Consider the following 23,106-nt stretch of genomic DNA (forward strand, 5'->3'; position numbering starts at 1 on the left):
GAAAGAAAGAAAGAAAGAAAGAAAGAAAGAAAGAAAGAAAGAAAGAAGAAGATAAAATAAAGTAAAATGAAATAAAGTTATTAAAATAAGAAATAAAAATAATTATTAAGAAAAACAAATTTTTTTAAGTAAAAAAAAGAAAAAAATGGACAGACAGAACCCTAGGACAAATGGTAAAAGCAAAACCATACAGAGAAAATCTCACACAGAATCATACACATACACATTCACAAAGAGAGAAAAAGGGGAAAAAAAATATATATATATAACATTGTTCCCAAAGCCCACCTCCTCAATTTGGGAAGATTCGTTGTCTATTCAGGCATTCCAGAGTTGCAGGGTGCATCCAGTTGATTGTGGAGATTTAATATGCTGCTCCTTAAGCTGCTGGGAGAAATTTCCCTTTCTCTTCTTTATTCTCACAGCTCCCAGGGTTCAGCTTTGGATTTGGAACCGCCTCTGCGTGTAGGTCACTGGGGGGCATCTGTTCTTCACTCAGGACAGGGTTAAAGAACCAGCTGATTTGGGGGTTCTGGCTCACTCAGGCCTGGGGGGAGGGAGGTGTACGGAATGTGGGACGAGCCTGCCATGGCAGAGGCCAGTGTGATGTTGCACCAGACTGAGGGGTGCTGAGTGTTCTCCCAGGGAAGTTGTCCCTGGGTCACAGGACCCTGGCAGTGGTGGGCTGCATGGGCTCCAGAGAGGGGAGGTGTGGAGAGTGACCTGTGCTTGCACACAGGCTTATTGGTGGTGGCAGCAGCAGCCTTAGTGTCCCATGCCTGTCTCTGGGGTCCATGCTAATAGCCACAGCTCACACCCATCTCTGGAGCTCCTTTAATTGATGCTCTTAATCCCTTCTCCTCACACACCAGGAAATAAAGAGGCAATAAAAAGTCTCTGGCCTCTTTGGCAGCTCCAGATTTCTTCTGAGACTCCTTCCCGGCTAGCTGTGGTGCACTAGCCCCCTTCAGGCTGTGTTCACACAGCCAACACCAGTCCTCTCCCTGGGATCTGATCTCTGAAGCCTGAAACTCTGCTCCCAGGCCCCGCCGATCCCAGTGAGTGAGCAGACAATCCTCTCGGGCTGATGATGGCTGGTCAACACTGATCCTCTGTGCAGGAATCTCTCTGCTTTGCCCTCCGCACCCTTGTTGCTGTACTCTCCTCTGTGGCTCCAAAGCTTCTGCGCTCCACCACCTGCAGTCTCCACTTGCGAAGGGTCTTCTAGTGTGTGGAAACCTTTCTTCCTTCATGGCTCCCTCCCACTGGTGCAGGTCCCATACCTTTTCTTTGTCTGTGTTTTTTCTTTATTCTTTTACCCTACCCAGGTATGTGGGGAGTTTCTTGCCTTTTGGGAGGTCTGAGGTGTTCTGCCAGCGTTCAGTAGGTGTTCTGTAGGAGTTGCTCCACATGTAGATGTATTTCTGATGTATTTGTGGAGAGGAAAGTGATTGCCATGTCTTACTCTTCCGCCATCTTGAAGCTTCTCCAGAACTTTACTAGGGAGGAAACACAAGAAAAGGAAAAGACCTACAATAACAAACCCAAAACAATTAAGAAAATTGTAATAGGAACATACATATCAATAATTACCTTATTGTAAGTGGATTAAATTTTCCAACCAAAAGACACTTACTGGGTGAATGGATACAAAAACAAGACCCGTATATATGTTGTCTAGAAGATACCCACTTCAGACATAGGGTCACATATGGACTGAAAGTGAGAGGATGGAAAAAGATATTCCATGCATATGGATATCAAAAGAAAGCTGGAGTAGCAATTCTCATATCAGACAAAATACACTTTAAAACAAAGACTATTACAAGAGACAAAGAAGGACCCTACATAATGATCAAGGGATCAATCCAAGAAGAAGATATAACAATTGTAAATATTTATGAACTTAACATAGGAGCACCTCAATACATAAGGCAAATACTAACAGCCATAAAAAAGAAAATCGACAGTAACACAATAATAGTAGGGAACTTTAACATCCCACTTTCACCAATGGGCAGATCATCCAAAATCAAAATAAATAAGGATACACAAGCTTTGAATGACACATTAAACAAGATGGACTTGATTGATATTTATAGGACATTCCATCCCAAAACAGCACATTACACTTTCTTCTCAAGTGCTAATGGAACATCCTGCAGGATAGAGCATATCTTGGGTCACAAATCATGCCTCAGTTATGTTAGGAAAATTGAAATTGTATCAAGTATTTTTTCTGACTACAACACTATGAGACTAGATATCAATTACAGGAAAATATCTGTAAAAATTACAAACACAGGGCAGCTAAACAATACACTGCTAAATAACCAAGAGATCACTGAAGAAATCAAAGAGGAATCAAAATATATCTAGAAAAATATGACAATGAAAACACTATGATCCAAACCTATAGGATGCTGCCAAAGCAGTCCTAAGAGGGACATTTATAGCAATACAATCCTATGTCAAGAAAGAAGAACCATCTCAAATAAACAACCTAACCTTACACGTAAAGCAATAGAGAAAGAAGAACAAAAAAAAACCCCAAGTTAGCAGAAGGAAAGAAATTATAAAGATCAGATCAGAAATAAATGAAAGAAATGAAGGAAGCAATAAGAAAGATCAATAAAACTAAAATCTGGTTCTTTAAGAAGATAGACAAAATTGATAATCCATTAGCCAGACTCATCAAAAAAAGAAGGGAGAAAACTCAAGTCAATAGAATTAGAAATGAAAAAGGAGAAGTAAAAACTGACACTGCAGAAATACAAAGGATCATGAGAGATTACTACGAGAAACTATATGCCAATAAAATTGACCACTTGGAAGAAATGGATAAATTCTTAGAAAATCACAACCTTCCGAGACTGAAGCAGGAAGAAATAGAAAATATAAACAGACCAATAACAAGCACTGAAATTGAAACTGTGATTAAAAATCTTCCAACAAACAGAAGCCCAGGACCAGATGGCTTCACAGGCGAATTCTATCAAACATTTAAAGAAGAGCTAACACCTATCCTTCTCAAACTCTTCCAAAATATAGAAGAGGGAGGAGCACTCCCAAACTCATTCTAAGAGGCCACCTTCACCCTAATACCAAAACCAGACAAAAATGTCACACACAAAAAAACTACCGACCAATAGCACTGATGAACGTAGATGCAAAAATCCTCAACAAAATGCTAGCAAACAGAATCCAACAGCACATTAAAGGGTCATACACCTTGATCAAGTGGAATTTATCCCAGGAATGCAAGGATTCCTCAGTATATGCAAATCAATGTGATACACTATATAAATAAATTGAAGGATAAAAACCATATGATCATCTCAATAGATGCAGAAAAAGCTTTCGACAAAATTCAACAGCAATTTATGAAAAAAAAAAATCCCAAAAGTGAGCATAGAAGGAACTTACCTCAACATAATAAAGGCCATATATGACAAACCCACAGCCAACATCGTTCTCAATGGTGAAAAACAGAAACCATCTCCTCTAGGATAAGGAACAAGACAAGGTTGTACACTCTCAAAACTATTATTCAAAAAGTTATGAAAGTTGTAGCCACAGCAATCCAAGAAGAAAAAGAAACAAAATGAATCCAAATCAGAAAAGAAGAAGTAAAGCTGCCACTGTTTGCAGGTGACATGATACTATACATAGAGAAACCTAAAGCTGCTACCAGGAATCTACTAGAGCTAATCAGTGAATTTGGTAAAGTAACAGGATACAAAATTAATGCACAGATATCTCTTGCATTCTTATACACTAATGATGAAAAATCTGAAAGGGAATTTAATGAAATACTCCTATTTACCACTGCAACAAAAAGAATAAAATACCTAGGAATAAACCTACCTAAGGAGAGAAAAGACCTGTATTCAGAAAACTGTAAGACACTGATGAAAAAAAAATAAAGATGATACAAACAGATGGAGAGATATACCATGTTATTGGATTGGAAAAATCAACATTGTGAAATTGACTCTACTACCCAGAGCAGTCTACAGATTCAATGCACCCCCATCAAACTACCAATGGCATTTTTCCCAGAACTAGATCAAAAAATTTCCCATTTTTTATGGAAGAACAAATGACCCATAATAGCCAAAGCAATCTTGAGAAAGAAAAAGACAGCTGGAGGAATCAGGCTCCCTGACTTCATACTATACTATAAAGCTACAGCCATCAAGACATTATGGTATTGGCACAAAAGCAGAAATATAGATCAATTTAAAAGGATAAAAAGATAAAACCACGCACATATGGTCACCTTATCTTTGATAAAGGAGGCAAGAATTTACAGAGGAGAAAAGACAGCCTGTTCAATAAGTTTTCCCTTGTGCTGGGAAAACTGGACAGCTACAGGTAAAATAATGAAATTAGGACACTTCCTAACATTTTACACAAAAATATACTCAAAATATTTTGAAGACCTAAATGTAAGGCCAGATACCATAAAACTCTTAGAGGAAAACATAGGCAGAACACACTATGACATAAATCACAGCAAGATCCTTTTTGACCCACCTCCTGGAGAAATGGAAATAAAAATAAAGGAATGGGACCTAATGAAACTTAAAGGCTTTTGCACAGCAAAGGAAACCATAAACAAGATGAGAAGACAACCCTCAGAATGGTAGAAAATATTTGCAAACAAAACAACTGATAAAGGATTAATCTCCAAAACTATAGGAGCAGCTCATGCAACTCAATATCAAACAAAAATCCAAAAACAAAAACAAAAAAAACACCTAATCCAAAATGGGCAGAAGACCTAAATAGACTTTTCTCCAAAGAAGATATATAGATTGCCAACAAACACATGAAAGGATGTTCAACACCACTAATCATTAGAATAATGCAAATCAAAAGTACAATGTGTTATCACCTGACACCAGTCAGTATGGCCATCATCAAAAAATCTACAAACAATAAATGCCGAAGAGGGTGTGGAGAAAAGGAAACCCTCCTGCACCGTTGGTGGGAATGTAACTTGATACAGCCACTATGCAGAACAATATGGAGGTTCCTTAAAAAACTAAAAATAGAACTACCATATGACCCAGCAATCCCACCACTGGGCATATACCCTAAGAAAATCATAATTCAAAAAGAGTCATGTACCACAATGGTAATTGCAGCGCTATTTAAAATAGCCAAGACATGCAAACAACCTAAGTGTCCATCAACAGATGAATGGATAAGAAGATGTGACACATATATACAATAGAATATTACTCAGCCATATAAAGAAATGATATTGAGTTATTTGTAGTGAGGTGGATGGACCTAGAGACTGTCATAAATAGTGTGGTAAGTCAGAAAGAGAAACACAAATACTGTATGCTAACACATATATATGGAATCTAAAAAAAAAACCAAAAAATATTCTGAAGAACCTAGGGACAGGACAGGATTAAATGCACAGATGTAGAGAATGGACTTGAGGACACAGGGAGGGGGAAGGGAAAGCTGGGATGAAGTGAGAGAGTGGCATGTTCATATACACACTACCAAATGTAAAATCGATAGCTATTGGGAAGCAGCCTCATAACACAGGGGTATCAGCTTGGTGCTTTGTGTCCACCTAGATGCCTGGGATAGGGAAGGTGGGAGGGAGACACAAGATGGGGGAAATACGGGGATATATGTATAAGTATAGCTGATTCACTTGGTTATACAGCAGAACATAACTCACTATTGTAAAGTAATTATTCTCATAAAGACTCAAAAAAAAAGTAGAATCCCACGATCCACTTCATTTGCATTTTTTAAGTGTTTGTTTATAGATAATTTCACACTTAACAGAGGAGAAACTAGAATCTGAGTTTTTCTATACTATTGCTGATTAAAAATCAATCAGATACCAAGAGAAAACAAATCTGAAAGTATAATGATCAAAAAAGACATTCATATTACCAGTTAATTGTTCTCCTTCTTCCTCCCCCCACCTTCTTTCTCTTCCCCTTGTCCTCCTCCCCCTCCTTCTTCTTCTACTTCTTCCTCCACCAGGCAGGAAACTCGAACATTATGTGTCCTGGTTCAATGCCAGGTACCTGGCTATCTTAGCAGAACAGAATTGAACATATTTCTCCTCATGTGTCATTGTTTCTGTGAAAATTACTCTTCGTTTTCTCCCATTTCTGTTAAAAGCCCCTACATCCTCCTAGATACCCACACTTGACATCTCTATAATTTTTCTCCCTCACCCTAATCTTGAATTAGTCATCAAACCTTGTATTTGCAGAGTGGGACATGGAGAAAAAGGATCCCAAAGTGGATTTATCTAGTTGCTGTCTGTAATCTCAATCTCACACACTCTTTGGTCTGACCCTCATTAGCCACTTGCAAGGGAAATGTAAATTTGTGTGATGGTGACATTTAAGGATTACATGATTGCTTTGATGTATTAGTTTTGTAAACCAACATCCCAATTAGAGCCAACAGAACATTTTTAATTGGGACACAGAGGTAAAAGGACTTTCTGTTACCATGGTTTCAGAGGCACATATGTGGTCAGCTGCCTAAAGCTAGATTTATTTTCAGATGTAAGATGTTACTGACAGTGAGCTCTGGTGACTAAGGGACATCTGCTGTTCTGGTAGAAATGGAGTGTGATCTTGAAGCTCAACTAAAACCAAGCTCTTAGGCAGAGTACATTCTGTAATGTGTAATGGAGTTGCTTTCAATGCCTTTAATTTCATATCCTTATATTGTAAGTACATATCTGAAAAGGAAATATTAACCACTACTTTAATAAGTACTTCACCAATAGACTATTGTTCTGAGTGTCAGAAAAAAGGAAAAGAAAAAAGGCAAGCGGGACTTTGAGGCCAGTTAGTGATTTCAGCAACTGGATCTCGTTCTGACTTTGGAGAATCTCATGGAAATGGCCAAAGATATAAAAGGAAGGAAAAATCTTCATTGAACACTAGGAATACTTATAGCCATATATATGTGAGAAAACCACAAACTTTCTGCTAAAGATGGATCAAAACAAGGACTGATTTGACTCATGACTCCTTTTATGCTTAAAACCAGCTTGCCTGGGAGGTGAGTAGGAAAGACTTTATCAGAATTCAGTGACATCCTTTCATTTTGAGGGATGCCAACTGGAGGCAAGGGTGAGGGGGCTGTAGGTCATTAGAGAGGAATAGCTGGATCCTGCAAGAAGAAGCCCATTAAGCATCCTGTACCAGTGTGGTACCTACTTACTGACTGCATTTGGCATAGATGTCTCTGTCAGGCAAAACATGGGGGACACTCCCCAGCCAACTCCTGGTGGCCACTCCAGTATGGCAAAGAAAATTGTATAAACAGATAAAATTTCTGCTATGGTACTTACAGTTTTAGCTCCTTCCTTCAGTCTGCTAGATTCTTGAATTCTGCAGTGAATCTAAACTTTTATCTGTTCCTCTCATTAGGTTTGAAAGGTGGGTAAAAACTGGGATATAAAACTCTCTCAAATTCCAAAATAGGGTAATTTCACAGGTCATATTCAATACTGGCACAAGTATAATACTGTATAAAAGTTGAAATTAAACCCCAAAAATTTGAAAACTAAAACCAAAACATAAAAAATGCAAAACATTCATCTGAATAGTTCTTAGGTCAAGAAGGATATAAAAAGTAGTTAGAATCAAATTAGCCAATAATGACATTGAGGATATGAGATACCAAATTTATAGGATATGATTAAAATTATTCTCAGAGAAAATGCATAGCCTAAATACATTGCTTTTAAACAAGGAATAAACTGCAAAGAAGTATTTAATAATTAGGAAAAAGAAATTTAAACAAAAATTATAACAAAGCTTACAAATTTTGTAATATAATAGACAAATTACTAGCAACTCAAATCAAGAATTAGGTGTGACCACTCTGGCATAGGCTCCAGGCTTGCTTGCTTCTCAATACAGCTCCACACTAGGGTGAAGGCTGCCATGGCTGAGGGGAGTGCTCATTTGTGATGGGTGGAGTTGGCCTGGATCTAGAACAGTGTCTGAATAGGGCAGGGACAGCCATTACTGACACTAACAAAGGCATTGTGTTAGGAGGAGTCTGGAAGCCTGATGGGCTGGGGCCACCACATTCTGCACCCAGACCTAGGCTGAATGTCTGCTCTAGTTCCTCTTTCTCCAGCACCACTCTGCTCTGGAGTGAGGGTACCAGGGCTGAGAGGGTGTGCACACACATGTAGAGTGAATGGAATGAGCTTGGACTTGACCCTCAGTTTTTCTGTTCCAGCAACTTGGGACCATCTAGCAAGCAGACTAGGTGATTCAGAAGAATGTGTAAGTGATATGGAAGATAGAATAATGGAAATCACCCAACCAGAACAGCAAAAAAGAAAAACAAATTTAAAACTGGGAACAGTTTAAGGGACCTTATGACAGTATAAAGAGTACCAACATTTGCATTATATAGGCATTCCAGAAGGAGAAGAGAGATAAAGGGGTTGAAAGTTTGATGAAATTATAGCTGAAAAATTCCCAAACATGAAGAAGGAAAGAGATATCTAGGTATAGGAAGAATAGTGTGTCCCAAATAAGATGGACACAAATAGACAAACACTGAGATATATCATATTTAACATGACAAAAGTTCCAAGATAGAGGGAGAATTCTAAAGGCAGCAAGAGAAAAAACAAGAGTCATATACAATGAAACCCTCATAAGGCTATCAGCTGATTTATCTGCAGAAACTTTGCAGGCCAGAAGGGAATGGTATGATATATTTAAGTTGTTGAAAGGGAAAAACCTACAACTCAGGATACTCTACCCAGCAAGATTATCATTTAGAATTGAAGGCAAGATAAAGAATTTCTCATATAAGCAAAAACTAAAAGAGTTCATTGATACTGAACCTATCCTAAAAGAAATGTCAAAAGATCTTCTCTATGTGACAAAGAAAAGGCTGCAACAAGAAGTTAGTATCTATAGGAAAGGAAAAAAAATCCCACTTACTAGTAAAGGCAGATGTATAGTAAAAGTTGTGGATCAACAACTTAAAAATGCTAGTATAAAGATTAAAAGAAAAAAAGTGTAAAATCAACTGTAACTACAATAAACAGTGAAGGGATAAACGTGAAGATGTAAAATATGACATTAAATACACAAAATGTTGGGGAGGGGAGTAAAACATGTAGATAATTTAGAATGTATTTGAACTTAAGTGACTATCAGTTTAAAACAAGTTGACCTATAACTATAGGTCAACATATATGAATCTCATGGTAACCACAGATCAAAAACCTACAATAGATACAAAAACACTAGAGTGAAAGGAACACGAGCATACCACTAAATAAAATAACAGGGAAGAAACTAAAAGAAGAAAAGAACAGAGAGGAACTGCAAAAACAACCAACAAAATGGCAATAAGTATTGGGTTGGCCAAAAAGTCTGCTCGTGGTTTTCCATAACATCTTACAAAAAAAACCTGAATGAACTGTTTGGCCAACCCAATACATGTCTATCAATAATCACTTTATCATCAATGGACTAAATGCTCCAATCAAAAAATGTAGAGGGGCTTATTGGGTGAAAAAAACAAGACGCTAGATGCTGCATACAAGAGACTAACTTCAGAGCTAAAAACACACACAGTCTGAAAGTGAGAAGATGGAAAAAGATATTTCATGCAATTGGAAATGTTAAGAAAATGGGGATAGCAATACTCACATCAGGAAAAATAGACTTTAAAACAAAGGCTATAACACAAGACAAAGAAGGGCATTATACATGATAGGGGGATCAATACTAGAAGAGGATATTACACTCATTAACATATATGCACCTAATAACAGAGCACCTAAATATATAAAGTAAATAGGAACAGACATAAAGGGAGAAACTGACAATATTACAAAAAGAGTAGGGGACTTTAAAACCCCACATACATCTATTTTAGATTCTACATGTTAGCAATATCATATATTTCTCTTTCTCTGTCTGACTTACTTTACTCAGTATGACTATCTCTAGGTCCATCTATGTTGCTGCAAATGGCATTACTTTGCTCTTTTTTATGGCTGATTAATACTCCATTATATATATGTATGACAGTTTTATCCATTGCTTTGTTGGTGGACATTTAGGTTGCTTCCATGTCTTGGCTATTGTGAAGAGTGTTGCAATGAATATTGGGGTGAAAGTATCTTTTTGAATTATGGTTTTATCCAGATATATGCCCAGGAGTGGGATTGCTGGATCTTATGATAGCTCTATTTTTAGTTTTATAAGGAACTTCCATACTCTTCTCCATAGTGGCTCTACAATTTACATTCCCAGGAACAGTGTAGGAGGGTTCCCTTTTTTTCACACCCTCTCCAGCATTTATTGGTTTTAGATTTTTTGATGATAGCCACTCTGACCAGTGTGAAGTGATACCTCATTGTAGTTTTTATTTGCATTTCTGTAATAATTAGTGATGTTGAACATCCTTTCATGTGCTTTTTAATTATCTGTATGTCTTCTTTGGAGAAATGTCTATTTAGGACTTCTGCTTATTTATTTATTTATTTATTTTGTGGTACGTGGGCCTCTCACTGCTGTGGCCTCCCCCGCCGCGGAGCACAGGCTCCGGATGCTCAGGCTCAGTGGGCATGGCTCATGGGCCCAGCCGCTCCACAGCATGTGGGATCCTCCCAGACCAGGGCATGAACCCGCGTCCTCTGCATCGGCAGGCAGACTCTCAACCACTGCACCACCAGGGAAGCCCCTTCTACCTATTTTTTGATTGTGTTGTTTGTTTTTTTGATATTGAGCTGCATGTGCTGTTTGTATATTTTGGAGGTTAATTCCATGTTGGTTTCTTCATCTGCAAATATTTTCTCCCATTCTGAGGGTTGTCTTTTTTTTTTTGTTGATGGTTTCCTTTGCTGTGCAAAAGCTTTTAAGTTTTATTAGGTCCCATTTGTTTATTTTTATTTTCATTACTCTAGGAGGTGGATTGAAAAAGATATTGCTGTGATTTATGTAAAAGAGTGTTCTGCCTGCATTTTCCTCTAATAGTTTTATAGTATCCAGCCTTATATTTAGGTCTTTAATCTGTTTTGAGTTTATTTTGTGTATCATGTTAGGTAATGTTCTAATTTCATTTGTTTACATGTAGCTCTTCAGTTTTCCCAGCACCACTTATTGAAGAGACTGTCTTTTCTCCATTGTATATCCTTGCCTCCTTTGTCATTGATTAGGGGACCATAGGTGTGTGGATTTATCGCTGGGATTTCTATCCTGTTCCATTGATCTATATTTCTGTTTTTAGGCCAGTACCAAACTGCCTTGATTAGTGCAGCTTTGTAGTATATTCTGAAGTCAGGGAGCCTGATTCCTCCAGCTCCATTTTTCTTTTTCAAGATTGCTTTGGCTACGCAGGGTCTTTTGTGTTTCCATATAAATTGCAAAATTTTTGTTCTAGTTCTGGGAAAAATGTCATTGGTAATTTGATAAGGATTGCACTGAATCTGTAGATTGCTTTGGGTAGTATAGTAATTTTCACAATGTTGATTCTTCCAGTCGAAAGACATGGTATATCTCTCCATCTGTTTGTGTCATCTTTGATTTCTTTCATCAGTATCTTATTGTTTTTTGAGTATGGGTCTTTTGCCTCCTTAGGTAGGTTTATTCCTAGGTATTTTATTCTTTTTGTTGTAATGGTAAATGGGACTGTTTCCTTAATTTCTCTTTCTGATTTTTCCTTGTTAGTGTACAGATATGCAAGAGATTTCTGTGCATTAATTTTGTATCCTGAAACTTTACCAAATTCATTGATGAGCTCTAGTAGTTTTCTGGTAGCATCTTTAGGATTTTCTCTGTATAGTATCATGTCATCACAAACAGTGACAGTTTTACTTCTTTTCCAATTTAGATTCCTTTTATTTCTTTTTCTTCTCTGATTGCCATGGCTTGGGCTTCCAAAACTATGTTGAATAATAGTGGTGAGAGTGGGCATCCTTGTCTTTTTCCTGATCTTAGAGGAAATGCTTTCAGTTTTTCACCATTGAGAATGATGTTTGTTGTGTGTTTGTCATATATGCTCTTTATTATGTTGAGGTAGTTTCCCTCTATGCCCACTTTCTGGAGAGTTTTATCATAAAAGAGTGTTGAATTTTGTCAAAAGCTTTTTCTGCATCTATTGAGATGATGATATGGGTTTTATTCTTCAATTTGTTAATATGGTGTATCACACTGATTGATTTGCATATATTGAATAATCCTTGCATCTCTGTGATAAATCCCACTTGGTCATAGTGTATGATAAGTTTAACATGTTATTGTATTTGGTTTACTAATATTTTGTTGAGGATTTTTGCATCTATGTTCATCCATGAAATTGGTCTGTAATTTTCATTTTTTGCATTATCTTTGTTTTTTTGTATCAGGGTGATGCTGGCCTTGTAGAACAGGTTTGGGAGTGTTCCTCCCTCTGCAATTTTTGTAAGAGTTTGAGAAGGGTTGGTGTGAACTCTTCTCTAAATGTTTGATAGAATTTGCCTGTGAAGCTTTCTGGTCCTGGAATTCTGTTTGTTGGAAGACTCTTAATTGCAGTTTCAATTTCATTGCTTGTGATTGCTCTGTTCATATTTTCTATATCTTCCTGTTTCAGTCCTTGAAAGTTGAACCTTTCTAAGAATTTGTCCATTTTCTAGGTTGTCCATTTTATTGGCATATAGTTGCTTGTAGTAGTCTCTTATGATCTTTTGTATTTTTGTGGTGTCAGTTCTAACTTCTCCCTTTTCATTTCTTTTTCTTTCTTTCTTTCTTTTTTCTTTTTTTTTTTTTTTCTTTTTTTTGCAGTACACAGGCCTCTCACTGTTGTGGCCTCTCCCATTGAGGAGCACAGGCTCCGGATGCGCAGGCTCAGCGGCCATGGGTCAAGGGGCCAGCCACTCCATGGCATGTGGGATCCTCCCAGACCAGGGCACGAACCCGTGTCCCCTGCATCGGCAGGTGGACTCTCAACCACTGCGCCACCAGGGAAGCCCATCATTTGTAACTTTACTGATTTGAGTCCTCTCCCTTTTTTTCTTGATAAGTCTGGCTAAATGTTTATCAATTTTGTTTATCTTCTCAAAAAAACAGCTTTTAGTTTCATTGATCTTGCTATCCTTTTCTTCATTTATTTCTGCTCTGACCTTTATGATCTCTTTCTTACTACTAACTTTGAGTTTTGTTTCTTCTTCTTTTTCTTTATGTGTAAGGTTCTGTTGTTTATTTGAGGTTTTCCTTGTTTCCTGAGGTAAAATTATATTGTTATAAACTTCCCTCTTAGAACTGCTTTTGCTGCATCCCATAAGTTTTGGATTGTCGTGTTTTCATTGTCATTTATCTCTAGGTATTTTTTGATTTCCCCTTTGATTTCTTCTGTGATTCATTGTTTATTTAGTAACATTGTTTAGCCTCCTTGTTTGTGTTGTTTACAGTTTTTTTTTCCTGTAACTGATTTCTAAACTCATAGTGTTGTGTTCAGGAATGATTTTTGATATGATTTCAATTTTCTTAAATTTACTGAGGCTTTCTTTATGGTCCAAGATGTGATCTATCCTGGAGAATGTTCTATGTGCACTTGAGAAGAAAGTGTATTCTGCTGCTTTCAGATGGAATGTCCTATAAATATCAATTAAGTCTATCTGATTTAATGTGTCATTTAAAGCTTGTGTTTCCTTATTAATATTCTGTCTGGATGATATGTCCATTAGAGTAAGTGGGGTGTTAAAGTCCTTCACAATTATTGTGTTACTGTTGATTTCCCCTTTTATGGCTGTTAGTATTTGCCTTATATATTGAGGTGCTTCTATGTTGGGTGCATATATATTTACAATTGTTACATTTTCTTCTTGGATTGATCCCTTGATCGATACATAGTGTTCTTTCTTGTCTCTTGTAATAGTCTTTATTTTAAAGTCTATTTTGTCTGATATGATTATTGCTAATCTAGCTTTCTTTTGATTTCCAGTTGCATGGAATATTTTTTTTCCATCCCCTTACTTTCTGTCTGTATGTGTCCCTAGGTCTGAAGTGTTTCTCTTGTAGATATCCTATATATGAGTCTTGTTGTTGTATCCATCCAACCACTCTATGTCTCTTGGTTGGAGCATTTAATCCATTTACAGTTAAGGTAATTATCAATATGTATGTTCCTCTTGCCATTTTCTTAATTGTTTTTGGTTTGTTTTTGCAGGTCTTTTTTCTACCCTTTCTCTTTTTTCTCTTCTCTTGTGGTTTGATGACCTTTTTAGTGTTTTGTTTAGGTTACTTTCTCTTTTTTGTGTGTGTACATATTGTAGTTTTTTGTTTGCATTTCCCATGAGGTTACAATAAAGCAGTCTATATACATATACAAGGTTGTTTTAAGTTGCTGGTCTCTTAATTTCAAATGCAATTCCCATTTCCTGCATTTGTACTCTCTTCTACTCACGGCTGCTGTTTTTGATACCATATTTGTATATAGATCTTTTCCTGCTTCTACTGTATGTTTACCTTTACTAGTGAGCTTTCCCATTTGTGATTTTCTTATTTCTAGTTGTGACCTCTTTTTTTCCCTGCCTAGAGAAGTTCCTTTTGCATTTCTTGTAAAGCTGGTTTGGTGATGCTAAATTATCTTAGCTTTTGCTTGTCTGTAAAACTTTTGATTTCTCTGTCAAATCTGAATGAGAGCTTTGCTGGCTTGAGTATTTTTAGTGGTAGGTATTTCCCTTTGTTCACTTTAAATATATCATTTCATATATCATTCACTTTAAATATATATCCCTTCTTGCCTGCAGAGTTTCTGCTGAAAAATCAGCTGATAAACTTATGGAGATTCCCTTGTATGTCATTTGTTGCTTTTCCCTTGTTGTTTTTCATATTTTTTCTTTGTATTTAATTTTTGTCAATTTGATTACTATGTGTCTCAGTGTGTTCCTCCTCGGATTTATCCTGTATGGGACTCTGCATTTTCTGGACTTGGGTGACTATTTTCTTTTCCATGTTAGGGAACTTTTTGACTATAATGTCTTCAAATATTTTCTCAGGCCCTTTCTCTTTCTTTTCTTCTTCTGGGACCAACCCCTATAATTCAAATATTGGTGCATTTAATGCCATTCCAGAGATCTCTGAGAGGATGCTCATTTCTTTTCATTCTTTTTTCTTTATTCTGTTCCATGGCAGTGATTTTCACAGTTCTGTCTTCCAGCTCACTTATTCATTTTCTGTGTCAGTTATTCTGCAATTGATTCCTTCTAGTGTATTTTTCCTTTCAGTTATTGTATTATTCATCTCTGTTTGTTCTTAGTTCTTCTAGGTCTTTGTTAATTATTTCTTGTATCTTCTTGATCTGTGCCTCCATTCTTTTCTGAAATCTTGGATCATCTCTACTATCATTACTCTGAATTCTTTTTCAGGTAGACTGTCTATCTCCTCTTCAGTTAGTTATTTTTGTAGGCTTTTATCTTGTTCCTTCATCTGGAACATATTTTTCTGTCATCTCATTTTGTCTAATTTACTGTATTTGTGATCTCCTTTCCACAGTCTGTAGGATCATAGTTGTCTGCTCCTCTTGTCTGCTTCCTGGTGGCTGAGGTTGTTCCAGATGATTGTGCCACTATCCCATTGATAGGGTGTTTGACTGGTGTTGTGGTGAAAAGAGCCTGCCCTGAATATTGAGCGGGGCCTCCCCTTTGGTCTCTGGTTGTCACTTCCATGTCACTGGTGGGGTCTGCTCCCTAGTTTTTGGAGTAGAGACCCCCAGATCTGTTCTTAGCTGTGTTTCTGATCTGTGGTGTGAGGTAGGTGGGATTGGAGTACTCCCACTGGGAGAGAAACCACTGAGTATTTATCTTCTGGAGGTGTTCACCTGTGAAAGTGTTCTGTGGTGTCCCCTTTCACTTGTTGTGTGGTCTCATAAAGTACACTGTTGTTGGCACTGCTCTAAATCCCACCTGAACTGTGGATATGCTGGCAATTGGCCCTGGTGACTCTCAGGCATTGTTTTCACCAGGCCACCAGCACCTATCCACTGAGGTCAGGTCCCAGGACTGCAATTGTCATGCACCTGGACCCTCTGTGGGAGCTATGGAGGAAGCCTGGACTCTGTTCTGGCCCACCTCCTGCATGTACGTGCCCACAAAGCTGACAGCTGCTAAAGCCAGACCTGTCTCAGATGCAGGTGCACTTGTTTTCTGTTCAGCTGTTCCACAGGTGTTGAAGTTAGGAAGCCATCACTGGAGTTGTAACTCTGCAGTTTGTGCGGCCATGAGGAGAAAATTTCAGCTCTTCTTCCTTAGTCACATGGCCCCTGGACCTCAGCTATGGTTTCAGCCCCACCTCTGTGGGCTTTCCTCCCACTGGAGTCTGCTCTACAAGTTGCTGGAGCACACAAGTCCATCAGGTGTGAGGGGGCTAAGGTGGCAATCAGAGCAAGTGGGTTGCCAAGGCAGTACAGTTCCAGGGTCGTGATCTGTACACAAAATCTCATCAGGCAGGATGGAGCTGAGGTGGCAGTTGAGGCAAGTGGGCCATCTAAGTTGGAGGGTGCTGGGGAAATTATTGGAATGTGCAAGCCCAACAGGTAGTGATCGGGGTGAGTGGGTTGCCCAGGAGAGGGGGAGAGAGGTCATGGTGGGAGCACAAGAGCTGGCTCTGGCAGCAGCCCTCCCTAGTGCCCATGGAGGCACAAGCCTGTGCATGAAGAGAGAGGCTGCAATGGTGGCCCTGCCCTTTGTGCATCACTCAACAATAGTGCTTTGCTTCTATGGCAGTCCACACTTCCTCCACAAGCATCCCTGGTTGCAGAGCTCCTCACTCCCAACCCCTCAGGCTGTCTCCTCACAACCAACTGCAGTCCCCTCACTGGGTCTGTTTTCCAAACCACACATTCCAGCACCCAGCCCCTGTGCACACCAGTGGACACCCGTCTCAGGCTGGGAAGTTCAGGGCTGTGGCACAGGCCATCTGTGTAGGTCTCACTCTGTCTTGTCTGCCACACAATTGCTGGGCTCTCCTCTGAGCCCCTGAAGCTTCTCTTCTGTCCCAGCTGATCTCCCCACTGGTGAGAGGGCTTCCTCAGATGTGGGAGGCTCTCCTCACCTTCAGATCCCTCTCAGGGCACAGGTCCTGTCCTGCTTCCGCTCTTCTTCTTTTTTTTCTTTCATCCAACTCAGTTATATGGGGATCCTTCTTGTGCTTTTAGGTGTCTGAGGTATTCTGCTAGTGTTCAGCAGGTGTTCTGTGAGAACTGTTCCATTTTTAGATGTATTCTTGTTGCATTTGTAGGGAACGATGAACTCCACGTCCTCCTACTCCTCTGCCTTCTTGAGGATCTGTTGATCTTGGAGAGCTCCCCAGATAGGCAGATGACATTTGGGACTCACCATGGCAACATAGATGCTAGCAGCAGCCATTTTTTAAGAGCTCATCCTACCATAAAGACACTTGTGCTGGCAAGAGCCTTGTGGTGACTTTTTAATAGCTTGGACCAAGATTTATTTTCAACAGCCTAATAATACCTTCCCTCTATTGCCTCTGTCTCTCTTTTTTTTTTTTTTTTTAAGATTCCACATATAAATGGGGTCATGTGGTCATTTATCTTTCTCTGCCTGAGTTATTTCACTTAGCATAATACCCTCAAGGTCCATTCATGTTGTCACAAATGGCAGGATTTCCTTCTTTTTTATGGCTAAATAATATTCCATTATAAGTATGGAAATGGAAAATGTGATATATATCATATTTTCTTTATCCATTTGTCCATTAATGGACACTTAGGTTATTTCCACATCTTGGGTATTGTAAATAATGCTGCCATGAACATAGGGGTGCATGTATATTTTTGAATTAGTGTTTTTGTTTTCTTTCGGTAATACCCAGAATTGAAATTCCTGGATCATATAACAGTTCTATTTCGAATTTTTTGAGTAACCTCCATACTGTTTTCCATAGTGGCTGCACCAATTTACATTTGCACCAACAGTGCACCAGAGTTCCTTTTATTCCTCATCCTCGCCAACACTTGTTATGTGTTATCTTTTTGATAATAGCCATTCTAACAGTTGTGAGGCATGGTTTTGACTTGCATTTCCCTGATGATTCATGCTGTTGAGCACCTTTTCATGTGTCTGTTGGTCATCTGTATTTTTTCTTTGGAAAAATATCTATTCAGATCCTCTGCTCATTTTTAATGAGTTTTTTTGTTTGTTTGTTTGTTTTGCTATTGAGTTGTATGAATTCTTTACCTGTTTTGGCTATTATCCCCTTATCAGACATATGATTTATAAATACTTACTTTCACTCAGTAGTTTGCCTTTTCATTTTGTTGATGATTTCTTCTCCTCACAGAAACTTTTTAGTTTGATGTAGTCTCACTTGTTTATGTTTGTTTCTGGTGTCAAATCCAAAAATATCATTGCCAAGACCAATATCAAGGAGCTTACCTCCTGTGTTTTCATCCAGTAGTTTTATGTTTCATGTTTTACAGTCAAGTCTTTAATTAATTTTCAGTTAATTTTTTATGTGGTGTATGATAGTGGCTGTTTCATTCTTTTGCATGTGGCTATCCAGTATTCCCAGCATAATTTATTAAAGACACTGTTCTTCCCCCATTGTATATTCTTGGCTCCTTGTTGTAAATTAATTGACCACATTTGTGTGGGTTTATTTCTGGGCACTCTATTCTGTTCCATTTATCCATGTGTCTGTTTTTATGCCAATATCATACTGTCTTGATTACTATAACTTTATCATCACACCATGCCCGACTCCTAACCCCTGTTAAGCACTGATACACTCTCATCACCACAGTTTTGTCTTTCTGAGAATGTCAGAGAAGTGGAGTTAAAGAATACTCAATCATTGGGACTGGCTTCTTTCATTCAGCATAATGTCTTTGAGGTTCATCCAAGCTGTTGTGTGTATAAATAGTTCATTTCTTTTCCTTTTTTTCTGTTTTTGGCTGAGTAATATGCCAGTCTATTGGTACAGTATGATTTGTTTATCCATTCTCCTGTTAAAGGAAATTTGTATTGTTTCCAGTTTAGAACAATGTCTGGTATATAGTTGGGGTGATCAATAAATGCTAGCTGATATTAGCTGAAGGCTAAGAATGGGAGGCCCTGTTTCTCTGTACTCCATGGGATTCCTATATGTCTTATTTAAAAAAAAAAAAACCTGCACTTTGGTTTTACACTATAATTATTTTCCTGCTTATAAGTCATTGGATGCAGTGAGTCAAAATTAATTTCCTTTGGGCCTCAATGGATAATTGGGGCATGCAGCCACCTGGTAGCATCTTTTCTGTGTCAGTTCCCCTCTTTCTGGCTGTCTCTCTCCAATTTCAGATCATTCTCCCCCTCCATTATAATCAATGGCTTCAGGACTAAATTGTATCATTGATTATAGCTAAAGCACACACCTAAGGACTATAGCTTATAGCACTTAATTTTGTCTCCCAGATGTTTCTACTTTATATTCCTAAGCCTTTCATCAACAGTGTGCCCTTTTCCACCCCAGCTGATGCTTTTCAAGTATTTTAGTGACTGACTTTATTAGCAATGTCATCACTTCAGTTTCATGCTGCTAAATATTCACCCTCACTAATATCAACATCATTAGGATTTGTTTGAGTAATGAAGTCACAAATGCTATTATATACCAATAACATGCAAAATACATAGGATGTGGAATGAGGGGTGTTGTGGACTGAATTGTGTCCCCCCCTCCCAAATTCATATGTTGAAATCCTAACCCGTAGTACCTTAGAATGTGAGTATATTTGGAGATAGGGCCTTTAAAGAGGGAATTAGGTTAAATGAGGTCATAAGGGTGGGGCCCTAATCCACTACGACTGTTGTCCTTGTTAAAAGAGGAAGAGAGAGACATCAGGAATGAGTGTGCACAGAGAAAAAGCCATGTGAGGACAAAGTCAAGGAGAGAAGCCTCAGGAGAAACCAACTGTACTGGCACATTGATCTTGAACATCCAGTTTCCAGAACTGTGAGAGAGAAACTTTTGTTGTTTTAGGAACCCAGTCTGTGGCATTTTGTTGTGGCAGCCCTAGCAAACTAATACAAGGGGTTAGGAAATCTCATCCAGATCTCAAGAGGCAGAGAGATCTCACCTGACATCTGGGCTATCTTTGGTAAGAGATAATGTCTTAAGGATGGGTGGCCAAGATGGTGGAATAGGAAGACCCTGAATTTACCTCCTCCCACGGACACACCAAAATTACAACTACTTACAGTGCAACTACTTATGAGAACTATCTGAAGACTAGCAGAAAAGATTTTCCACAACTTAAGATGTAAGGAATGATCATAATAAGATGGGCAGAAGGTGTGGACATATGGTATAATTAGAACTCCTCCCTGGGTTGGCAACCTACAAATGAGAGGGCTATCACAATCATAGAGCTCCTCTCCTAGGAGAGAGTGGTCCAAGTCTCACATCAGACTCCTAGGCCCAGAAGTCTTGTACTGGTAATATGAGCCCCTAGAACAACTGGCTTTGAAAATCAGCAGGGCTGATATTTGGGAGAGCTGAAGGGCTATATGAAACAGATACTCTGCTGTTAAAGGGCATGTAAAAAATCTCACATGCTGAGTCCCAGTGCAGAGGCTGTAGTTTGAAATGATCCAGGGTCAGACACTTTTGCTGATTTTGGAAAGCCTTACAGAGAGGCAGGAGGCAACTTGGACTACCCTGGGGATGAAGATGCTGGTGGCAGCCATTTTGGGGTTTGTTCTGTGAAAACACTGGCACTGGCAAGTACCATTTAGGAATCCTCCCTCTAGCCTAAAAATGCTGATTGCTTACCAGACTACCAGTGGGCTGGCACCAGCCCTGAGCCCCCCTGGCCATGCAGACAGCCACCTGGGAGATGACCTCACCCACCAGCAGGCCAGCAGCAGCCCCACACATGCTCCTGCAGCCAACCACACAGGAAGCCTACCCTGTCCTGCCATGGACAGCAGCTACTGTATAGCCAGGGCCTAGTAGCCAACTACCAGCCAGCACACAACAATCGATGTGGCACAACAGAAAGGCACACACAGCTCATGTAAGTGGTACCCTTAGAGTGTACATCTTTGGTGATGAGAGGAGAGTGTGCTTCTGGGTCCCACAGGACATTTTCTACATAAGGTCACTTTTCCAAGAATGCAAAATGTAAAAAACCTACCTAACACATAGAAATAAACACAATAATTGGGAAAAATGAGAAGACAGGGTAATATATTTCAAATGGAGGAATACAACAAAACCTCAGAAAAGGAGCTAAATGAAGTGGAGATAATCAATCTACTTGAATGATTCAATGTAGTGATCTAACAATGCTCAACGAACTTGGGAGAGAATGGATGAACATACTGAAAACTGTAACAAAGAGTTAGAAAATATAAAGAAGAACCAAACAGAGATGAATCATACAATAAATGTAATAAAAAATACAGTAGGAGGAATCAACAGTAGATTAGATGATACAGAGGAATGGATCAGTGATCTGGAAGACAGACTAGTGGAAATCACCTGAGATGAACAGAAAAAAAGAAAAAGAATTTTTAAAAATGAGGATATTTTAATATACATCTAGGAGAACATCAAGCATACTAATATTTGGAATATAGGGGTCCCAGAAGAAGAGAGAGAGAAAGGACAGAGAACTTATTTGAAGAAATAATAGCTGAAAAATTCCTAACTTGGGAAATGAAACAGGCATCCAGGTCCAGGAAGCTCAGAGAGTCCCAAACAAGATGAACTCAAAGAGGTCCATGCCAAGACATATTATAATTAAAATGGCAAATGTTAAAGAGAAAGAGAGAATCTTTAAATCAGTAAGAGAAAAGCAACCTGTTATATTCAAGGAAACTCCCATAAGATAACCAGCTGACTTTTCAGCAGAAACTTAGCAGGCCAGAAAGGAATGGCATGATATATTCAAAATAATGAAAGGAAAAAATCCTACAATGAGGAATACTCTACCTGGCAAGGTCATCATTCATATTGAAGGAGAGCTAAAGAGATTTACAGACAAGCAAAAGCTAAAAGAGTTCAGCATCACTAAACTGGCTTTATAATAACTATTAAAGAGATTTCTCTAAGTGGAAAAGAAAAGACCATAACTAGAATTATAAAAATTATGAAAGATAAAACTTCACTGGTAAAGGAAAACATATAGTAAATACAGTGGTAGTAGATTGACCACTTATAAAGCTAATAGGAAGGCTAAAGGACAAAGGTAATAAAATCATCTATATACACAATAAATTGTTAAGGAATACACAAAACAAAAAGATATAAAGTTCAAAAACATTAAACATTGGGGTGGGGAGGAAAAATGCAGGGTTGTTAAAATGTATTTGAAATTTAAGAAATCAACAACTTAAAACAATCATATATTTATCACTATCTATATCTATATAATCTATATGTATATATATATTTCTATATATGAATCTCATGGTAATCACAAACCAAAAATCTATAATAGATTTACACACAAAAAGAGAAAGGAATCCAAACATAACACTAAAGATAGTCATTAAATCATAAGAGAAGAGAACAAAAGAAGAAAGGAACAAAAAAGAACTACAAAATAACACCAAAACAATTAACCACATGAAAACAAGTACCTACCTATCAATAATTACTTTAAATGCAAATGGACTAAATGCTCTAATTAAAATATATAGAGTGGCTGAATGAATAAAAAAAGAAGACCCATATATATGTGGTCTAGAAGAGATGCACTTCAGGTCTAAAGACATACACATCTCTGTTTACATCTCTCTTGGGTAGATACCTGAGAGTGGAATTGCTGGATCATATGGCAAATTTATGTTTAACTTTTTAAGGAATTGCCAAACTATTTCCAAAGTGGCTGTGCTATTTTATGTTCCCACCATTGGTGAATTAGGATTCCTGGTTTCCCACATCCTCACCAACATTTATTATTGCCAGTCTTTTTCAGTGGTTTCAATTTGCATTTCCCTAATGACTAATGATGTTGAGCATTTTATAGCACTTTAATTTTTTAAAAATTAAAGATATTCATTGCAGAAAATTAAAAATATGCAGAAAAAGTCAGAGAAAAAAATCCTTGCATTTCCATAATCCAGATATA

The sequence above is a fragment of the Aethalodelphis obliquidens genome, unplaced genomic scaffold (assembly GCF_003676395.1).
Source record: "Aethalodelphis obliquidens isolate GAN/ISIS:26980383/991018 unplaced genomic scaffold, ASM367639v1 scaffold58, whole genome shotgun sequence".
Classification (NCBI taxonomy): domain Eukaryota; kingdom Metazoa; phylum Chordata; class Mammalia; order Artiodactyla; family Delphinidae; genus Aethalodelphis; species Aethalodelphis obliquidens.